The sequence below is a fragment of the Pinus tabuliformis genome, chromosome 3_2 (assembly GCF_031772625.1).
Source record: "Pinus tabuliformis cultivar Carrire ecotype Pingquan chromosome 3_2, CPIR1, whole genome shotgun sequence".
NCBI classification, from domain to species: domain Eukaryota; kingdom Viridiplantae; phylum Streptophyta; class Pinopsida; order Pinales; family Pinaceae; genus Pinus; species Pinus tabuliformis.
The window spans coordinates 1077121483-1077131292 of NC_142302.1; the positions used below are offsets into that span (position 1 = coordinate 1077121483).

Below are 9810 nucleotides of genomic sequence, written 5' to 3' on the forward strand. Positions count from 1 at the left end.
AAAGAGAAACACAAGGTTACTCAATAGAGCATCTAACAGAGGATGGATTCTGCAAAGATAACCACTACATTTAACAACAAAATCATTGCGAAAGGAGCATTGTGCATGGATGGATTCCTAACACTTCCCTTAGATAATGTTGTAACAATAATTAGCAGAAAAAACAAAGTATTTAAGTGATCTTACAAGGAACACATGCTGGATATTAAACACCGTGATGGATCCAAAATCTAAAGGGCAAAAACTCCTCCATTAAAAATAATATTCAAAAAAAGCTTTACATAGTCCAAAGCAGCCTCACTCTGCTGCAAAATCAAAACCCCATTCTTTCAAACTAATCCTATTTATATAATATTACAAAATCATTTTAATTTCCTCAACATAGGAAATAAAAAATAAAAATAAAATTAATAATGAAATCCTATCATAAAACAATATTATAAACTAAACAATATTAAAAAACTCTCGTGAACTATGGCAAATAGAGTTGTTTTGAAAACCAAAATCAGTGAATTTTGGTCAAGATCTGCTTCCTTTAAGGGTGGAATTCCATAAAATCTGCCTTTCTACTACCATTTCACCCTTTGGCTGCTGATATTGAGCCCTAAGATCTGAGGTTTTCCTCAACTACTGTTGGAATTGTGCTTACCAACTCTGACACTTCAGTTTTTACCACTAATTTTCCTCTTTCAAAAGTTGATCTCCATTTCCTCGAATCTGGGACTTGATTATTCGATGATTTTAATCCTAAAATATCTCACTTGTTTCCAAATCTTCCACATTATCTAAGTTCAATGACAATGATTTTGTGAAATTTTTTAGAAGAAGCATTATGTCTACAGACATTCCCCATCTATAATGGTTGCTTGCTTGGTTGTGCTCTTTACTACAGTGTCCACTGACATATGAAATAGAAGTGTCAGCAGGCTTATATCCATCAGATGAGACACCACTTTCATACTTGTCATCAAAACTACTCTGCTTCCTTTCACGGGACCTATTTCTGTGCCTACTTTCATATTTATCATATGAACTCCTGGAATTTCTCCCTTCATGCCTATCAGCAAATATTTCCTCAGAAGTGGAGTTGCAATAATAAAAGACATTATTATCATTATAAAATTTCACACTATGACATCTATCATTGCTTTCATCCTCAAAATGATCATTCTTCTTTCTACGCTCATGCTTGTCTGACCCGTTGTCATTGTTAAGGAAGCTTTGTGAGCAATTGCTTCACCACCTTGTGTTTTCCAACCAACACAATTGCAGCTAGTTGTGCAAGCTCATTCAATTTCATGAATAATGCTTGGAAAGAAAAAGAGGGCATTGTATCTGCGTCCCAAAATAAATCCTCATTCTTCCCATTTAGGTATGTAGTTCTAGTCAATTGCACAGTGCCTTCTCTAGAATATATGAGGCCAAGGACATATTGCCGACAAAAATGATCTCTCAATATGTCTCCTACACATTGAAGATGGTGTCTCCACTCCTTGAGTTCTACAGGGAGTGATGCAAGCTGCTCTGTTGCTGCTATTTTGCATGTGCATTCTTGGTTTTCAGTTTGCTGTCCCAAAAATTTTGAGATAGAAAGTGGTATCAGTTCATCAGCAAGGGCTGACGCATTTCCCAAAAGGGCAAGTTGTTGAGTCTTTGTTTCCGTGCAAATCAAATTAGAGTTATCTATGAACTTTATGCTATTTTCCTCTTCCAAGGTATAGCGTATAGCTCCCATAAAAGTGTTCATATAGCTTTCAAAAAGGCAAGCAATCCATTTCAGAATACTCCCTCCAAAGTGCACAATTGCGAATGGGGTCAAGCATTCTACAGTGCCCTGTACCACTGAAATAAATTTGAATGCAATATTAGAGAGCTTAACTTGACAAACGAAACTAGCAACATTTTGTATCTGTGATGTGTGGTTCATAAGAATATCATTAACTGGTAAAGTGAGGACCCAATCATCACTTTCTGTAACAGCACAGATATCTTCCTCAACCTGCTTTAAGTTTTCCTGTAAAGCTCATTCCCAATACAGCTGAGTCCGCTCTAAGAGATATGGAGATAATATCAAGCCTTCCTTCTCCAACAATGAACAAAGCGAGAAAGAAGCCTGCACACACATCGTGGCAGCATGAAAACCTACTTTTGGATTTGAGAAGGATGTGTATTTCTTCACCAGCTTCACAAAATGTTTGATTTCTTTCTAAGCCCATTTTAAAAATTTGCAGAATATTCTGGTGCATCTACAGAAATTGTTGCAAAATTTCTTTGTTGCTTGTGAAATGACTGAAAAAACCAGTTGTGCTAGGTTTGTAGCATAAGTTTCAGGGTAGAATGGAATGGAAGGAAAAATACTTTGTATATTGCTCTCAAGTCGTGAATGATAAGAATGTAAGAATAATGTGATTGCCTCAGGACCATCACCAAGTCTGAGCAGACCAGACAATGCTTTCCGTAGCTCAGAGCCATGCACTACAGGTTGTTCAGCAATTTCAGCAAATTGTTTAGAAAGTCTGGCCTTGCACTCACTAACAACAGATTGATATAACAAGAATTCTGATGATGAAGAGTCTCCTTCTTTCTGATATTCAATGAGAGCTCCATCCTCTTCATCTGATGACAAAAGCGAGGATCCCATCCAGGAGTTGAATGCTACATTAGTGTGCCTCTCCAACTCAACTTGTGATAATTGTGTTGGAGCCTCAAGCATCTCAAAACCTACTGTGAGAGAAAAAGATTGATACAACAACTAAGTTGCTGGTTGTAAGATGTCTGTGTTAATCACTGATGTTTTTCTTCATTTTCCAATCTCCCCTTAAGAAATTAGGTTTAGTAGAGGCATGAATTATCTCAATATCTGATTTGCACATCATAACATAGGTGCATCTTGATATTTTCAACTCTCTTGACTTAAATGAGTAATTAACTAATGGTCTCTGTCACGTATAATACTATTAATACATCATTAAATAAACTCTGCAACATACATCAGTATACTTGATAAAGAAACATTTCTGCTTGCATGAAGAGATTCTTTCCAAGCCTTGGGCAGTAGAAATTTGCAGGAAACAAGAAAAGTTGCAATCTCCTCACCAACAGTTCTACTTTTCTTGCAAACCCACTTCCCAAGAACCAGAGTAAGTGGAGGGTTTGTGCTTCTATGGTTTGATGGCCCCAACAGTCTCTTGAAATCCTACTGCATATGGATAGCTAGTGCTATAGCATGGTCAAGAACAATTGAACCATTTGGTGGACACTTCAACAGACTATGTAGAGCTTGATGATACATCTGCATAGCCATTGATGGTCTAGCCACCTTAGAAAACTGAAGATCTTTGTCATTCAAAATAATATCACTGTCAGCAATGTACAGTGACCTATGCCACGAATTGGAAGCAGGTTCTCAATTACCAAGAACTACATCTCCTTTTCCTCAGGAGATCATTAAATACATGAACTACTGCACTGGGAGATCTTTGAGTCAATCATTCATTCGGTCATATCTTCTGATCCAGAAGCCAGTTTCGGGAGTGTGATATACCATTGGAAAGCTCTTTCCGAGCCACTTCTAATGAACACACTTATGAAATGTTTTGTAGTGAAGATCATGTGAAAAACATCTCTAAGATCCAGACATAGTAAAATCCCATTTTGATCACTAGTGACAGGCTGCGAAGACTGGAACTAACATTGGCCTTATTGGGGATGGCATCTCCTTGGATGTGTCAAGAACACCATAGACCAAGTGCCTAGCTGATTGGGCCAATACAGTCACCAACAAATCCAAACCTGAACAACTTATACCAACCCAAAACACACATACTGCAGCCTGTTTATAAGGAAATTGAAACGAATGCTGAAAACTGAAATGCTACCTTGGGTAGCTTATTTATGTACAAACCTACCCTAATTTGCTACAAAATTACTAGATCAAGTGATGCTATAGTGCTAAATCAACCAATCAAACAGCTGTGGCAACGATGATGCTAGGGAGTGCTTGAACCAGGACACAATTGGAAATGTTGACAACCATACATGCACACAATGCTTCTGGCTGTGTAAAAGACAATCTGGTTTGTCATTCAAACTGAAAAAATATTCCATATATGCAACAACAGGATCATAGAAACCAGACCATGTATGTTGCCCTAACTTCTCAAAATATGCTTCCAGCTGCAAACTGTTAATGCAAACATCCAAGGGCGGCCTTACCTTTCCTTCCTTTTGTTGAAAAAGGTCCCCAAAGAATGGGACTTGACAGTCCAGATCCTGGGACTGTATTTGGATCTCCAACTCGGTAAGATCTTCTTCAATTTTAATGGCAAACTCTTGCAAAAAATCCATCTTAACTTCATGGCTACATTGATAGGATTTCAGATAAGAAGAAAGAGATGAAGCAAAGTTCTCATATACCTCATCATCTATGTACATATCTTCCCATTATCTAAAGCCTTGAATAGAGGCCACCTATATTTTGAATTCTTCCTCTTTCTTATCCATGTTTTAAGAAAGATACGCTAGAAATCTACAAATGACTTAATATATCTGATAGGAAAACCTTTAATCCATCTTCTACATTTGCCTTGAAACGAATCAAAGAACAATTTGATGAAGACATCTTCTTTTTTTACTCTAATAATTTTCACAAATGTTTTAAAATTTTCTATATGTTCAAAAGTCAAAGTCAAATCTTCCCCATTGAATTTAGGGCCATTGCTCAAAATATATGCATCCTTCGGTAATTGATTAGGAAAACTAGGAAGATTAGAAAAATCGATACATGAATACCTTGAATAAATAGAAACAACATCTGAGTCCTTCATTTAGCCAGTGGAGCCACCATCAATACTTTGAAACTCGAGATTTCGAACAGTGGAGTCACCAGGAAGATGTTTCAGCCTTCATATGTGTCTGACTGTTGTCCACCATCAGCAATCAGAGCTGCAACTTGAACAATCTTTCCCGGAGAAGATCTGTCACCTCGTTCCCTGGAAATGGCACCAATATGTTAGCACTCAAGATTGTACCTCAAGGCTAAGAAAAGGCAATCCTGAGGTAACCACAGACCAAGCTTTCGATCTGGCATCTAGCCTTGCCAGACCAGAGAGGTCTCTCTCTTTGCCAACGAAGGGTGGCTGCAATAAATGAATCTTAGGCTATCTATAAAGTGTGGGGATTTGTTTGAATTTTTTGGGTCGAAAACAGCAAGATAAAGGACCATTAGGCTATGGAGTCAATGCCAGTATCTTCCGGAAAACTTGGGGCAAAGTAGACGCAATGCTTAACCAAATAAAAGATGTAAATGAGAGAAGAAAAGAGGAGAAAGCTCATTTCCCTGCAGGCATCAATCAGGGGATGGATCTACAGTGGCAACGTTAGAAGAAAGAGAAACACAGGGTTACTCAACAAAGCATCTAACAGAGGATGGATTCTGCAAAGATAACCACTACATTTAACAACAAAATCATTGTGAAAGGAGCATCGTGCATGGATGGATTCCTAACACTTCCCTTAGATAATGTTGTAACAATAATTAGCAAAAAAAACAAAGTATGTAATTGATCTTACAAGGAACACATGCTGGACATTAAACATTGTGATAGATCCCAAATCTAAAGGGCAGAAACTGCTCCATTAAAAATAATATTCAGAAAAAAACTTTACACGGTCCAAAGGAGCCTCACTCTACTGCAAAGTCGAACCCCCTATTCTTTCAAACTAATCCTATTTATATAATATTACAAAATCATTTTAATTTCCTCAAAATAGGAAATAAAAAAATAAAATTAAAATTAATTACAAAATCCTATCATAAAACAATATTATAAACTAAACAATATTAAAAAACTCTCGTGAACTATGGCAAATAGAGTTGTTTTGAAAACCAAAATCAGTGAATTTTGGTCAAGATCTACTTCCTTTAAGGGTTGAATTCCACAAAATCTGCCTTTCTACTACCATTTCACCCTTTGACTGCTAATATTGAGCCCTAATATCTGAGATTTTCCTCAACTACTGCTAGATTTGAGCCTGGCAACTTTGACACTTCAGTTTTTACCACTAATTTTCCTCTTTCAAAAGTTTATCTGCATTTCCTCGAATCTGGGACTTGATTATTCGATGATTTTAATCCTAAAATATCTCACTTGTTTCCAAATCTTCCACGTTATCTAAGTTCAATGACAATGATTTTGTGAACTTTTTTTAGCGGAAGCATTATGTCTATAAAGATTCCCCATCTATCATGGTTGCTTCCTTGGCTGTTCTCTTTACTACGGTGTCCATTGACATATGAAACAAAACTATCAACGGGCTTATATCCATAAGATGAGACACCACTTTCATACATGTCATCAAAACTACTCCTCTTCCTTTCACGAGACCTATTTCCATGCCTACTTTCATATTTATCATATGAACCCCTAGAATGTCTCCCTTCATGTCTATCAGCAAATATTTCCTCAGAAGTGGAGTTGCAATAATAATAGACATTATTATCATTATAAAATTTCACACTATGACATCTATCATTGCTTTCATCCTCAGAATGATCAATCCTCTTTCTACGCTCATGCTTGTCTGATCCATTGTCATTGTCAAGGAAGCTATGTGAGCAATTGCTTCACCACCTTGCGTTTTCCAACCAACACAATTGCAGCAAGTTGTGCAAGCTCATTCAATTTCGTGAATACTGCCTGGAAAGAAAAAGAGGGCATTGTATCTGCGTCCCAAAATAAATCCTCATTCTTCCCATTTAGGTATGTAGTTCCAATCAATTGCATAGTGCCTTCTCTAGAATATATGAGGCCAAGGACATATTGCCAACAAAAATGATCTCTCAATATGTCTCCTACATGTTGAAGATGGCGTCTCCACTCCTTGAGTTCTACAGGGAGTGATGCAAGCTGCTCCACTGCTGTTGTCTTTCATGTGCATTCTTGGTTTTTAGTTTGTTGTCCCAAAAATTTTGAGATAGAAAGTAGTATCAGTTCATCAGCAAGGGTTGATGCATTTCCCAAAAGGGAAAACTGTTGAGTCTAGGTTTCTGCACAAATCAAATTAGAGCTATTTATGAACTTTGTGTTATTTTCCTCTTCCGAGGTATAGGGTATAGCTCCCATACAAGTGTTCATATAGCTTTCAAAAAAGGCAAGCAAGCCATTTCAGAATACTCTGTCCAAAGTGCACACTTACGAATGGTGTCAAGTATTCTACAGTGCCCTGTATCACTGAAATAAATTTGAATGCACTATTAGACAACTTAACTTGACAAACGAAACTAGCAGCATTTTGTACCCGTGATGTGTCGTTCACAAGAATATCATTAACTGGTAAAGTGAGGACCCAATCATCACTTTCTGTAACAGCACAGATATCTTCCTCAACCTGTTTTAAGTTTGCATGTACAACTTATTCTCAATACAGCTGAGTCTACTCTAAGAGATATGGAGATAATATCAAGCCTTCCTTCTCCAACAATGAACAAAGCAAGAAAGAAGCCTGCACACACATCGCGGCAGCACAAAAACCTACTTCTGGATTTGAGAAGGATGTGTATTTCTTCACCAACTTCAAAAAATGTTTGATTTCTTTCTGAGCCCATTTTTAAAAAAGTTGTAGAATATTTTGGTGCATCTACAGAAATTGTTGCAAAATTTCTTTGTCGCTTGTGAAATGATTGAAAAAACTAGTTGTCTTAGGTTTGTAGCATAAGTTTCAGGGTAGAATGGAATGGAAGGCAAAATACTTTGTATATTGTTCTCAAGTCGCGAATGATAAGAACGTAAGAATAATGTGATTGCCTCAGGACCATCACCAAGTCTGAGCAGGCCAGACAATGCTTTCCGCAGCTAGGAGCCATGCACTACAGGTTGTTCAGCAATTTCAGCAAACTGTTTAGAAAGTCTAGCCTTACACTCACTAACAACAAGTTGATATAACAATAATTCTAATGATGAAGAGTCTCCTTCTTTATGATATTCAATGAGAGCTCCATCCTCTTCATCTAATGACAAAAACAAGGATCCCATCCAGGATTTTAATGCTGCATTAATGCGCCTCTCCAACTCAACTTGTGATAATTGTGTTGGAGCCTCAAGCATCTCAAAACCTACTGTGAGGCTGCCATAAGGTTCACCTTCATCAAGAATGACAGTTGCCTTGTGCCTTAAGAAAAATAGAGTGCCTCCAAATAAGAAGACAAGGCCCCAACACATAACTTCATAGCACCAAAATAATATACTAGATCAATCACTTTCTTGAGCGAGGATAGTTGGCCCCAGAAGTAATGTAATTAAATACAATGTCCATCAACACCTCAATACCATGCTTGTGTGCTTCTCTAACAAGCATTTTAAATTCATGAATTGCATCTCGTCCACAATTCCTAACACCTGCAGCAGCATATCGAATCATTGGAGAAAAGAAGTTGATGGTTGAGTAGCCCCAAAAATTCATCTTGTGATCACCCATAACAGGATTATCTGAGTAATATTCCAATTCATTAAACTTCACGTAATTGAGTTTAGTTCTATCTATCCTTCATACCAAGATTGAGATGAAGAAATAATGGCCCATTGATTATTAGGTTCCATCATAGGAAGCTAAACCATCTTTCAATAAACCATCCTGAAAACATATCATCCAAAGTGATACATCTCTTGCCTATTTCAGTGGACTGCATGTCTAGAAATCCTGTAGCCTTCATATCATTTGAATTTGGCATTGATATTAGTGAGAGAGAAATATTGATACAACAACTAAGTTGTTGGTTGTACGATGTTTGTGTCAATCACTGATGTTTTTCTTCATTTTCCAATCTCCCCTTGAGAAATTCGGTTTAGTAGAGGCATGAATTATCTAAATATCTGATTTTCACATCATAGCATAGGTGCATCTTGATATTTTCAACTCTCTTGACTTAAATGAGTAATTAACTAATGGTCTCTGTCATGTATAATACTATTAATACATCATTAAATAAAATCTGCAACATACATCAGTATACTTGATAGAGAAACATTTCTGCTTGCATGAAGAGATTCCTTCCAAGCCTTGGGCAGTAGAAATTTGCAGGAAACAATAAAAGTTGCAATCTCCTTACCAATCATTCTACTTTTCTTGCAAACCCACTTCCTAGGAACCAGAGTAAGTGGAGGGTTTGTGCTTCTATGGTTTGATGGCCCCAATAGTCTCTTGAAATCCTGCTGCATATGGATAGCTAGTGCTATAGCATGGTCAAGAACAATTGAACCATTTGGTGGACACTTCAACAGACTATGTAGAGCTTGATGATATGTCTGCATAGCCATTGATGGTCTAGCCACCTTAGCAAACTGAAGATCTTTGTCATTCAAAATAATATCACTGTCAGCAATGTACAGTGCCCTATGCCACGAATTGGAAGCAGGTTCTCAATTACCAAGAACTGCATCTCCTTTTCCTCAGGATCATTAAATACATGAACTGCTGCACTGGGAGATCTTTGAGTCAATCATTCATTCAGTCATATCTTCTGATCCAGAAGCCAGTTTCGGGAGTGTGATATACTGTTGGAAATCTCTTTCTGAGCCACTTCTGATGAACATACTTATGAAATGTTTTGCACTGAAGCTCATGTGAAAAACATCTCTGAAAACCAGACATAGTAAAAGCCCATTTTGATCACTGGTGACAGGCTGCGAAGACTAGAACTAACAGATGACACAAAGAATCAGAGGTAAGTGTAACTTTAGAAGGACAACTCTTAAACATATCAGTGACACGACTGGAAGTTTGGCGGCTTTTGGATCCAAAGGATCAGTGGTC

The 9810-nt window shown here is 37.3% G+C and overlaps 2 pseudogenes; both read right to left on the minus strand.

Annotated features, from left to right (window-relative positions):
• Positions 1 to 1210: 1210 nt before the first annotated feature.
• On the minus strand, positions 1211 to 2641 carry LOC149184406 (exocyst complex component EXO84B-like; annotated as a pseudogene).
• Positions 2642 to 6608: 3967 nt separating this feature from the next.
• On the minus strand, positions 6609 to 8219 carry LOC149184407 (exocyst complex component EXO84B-like; annotated as a pseudogene).
• Positions 8220 to 9810: the final 1591 nt, after the last annotated feature.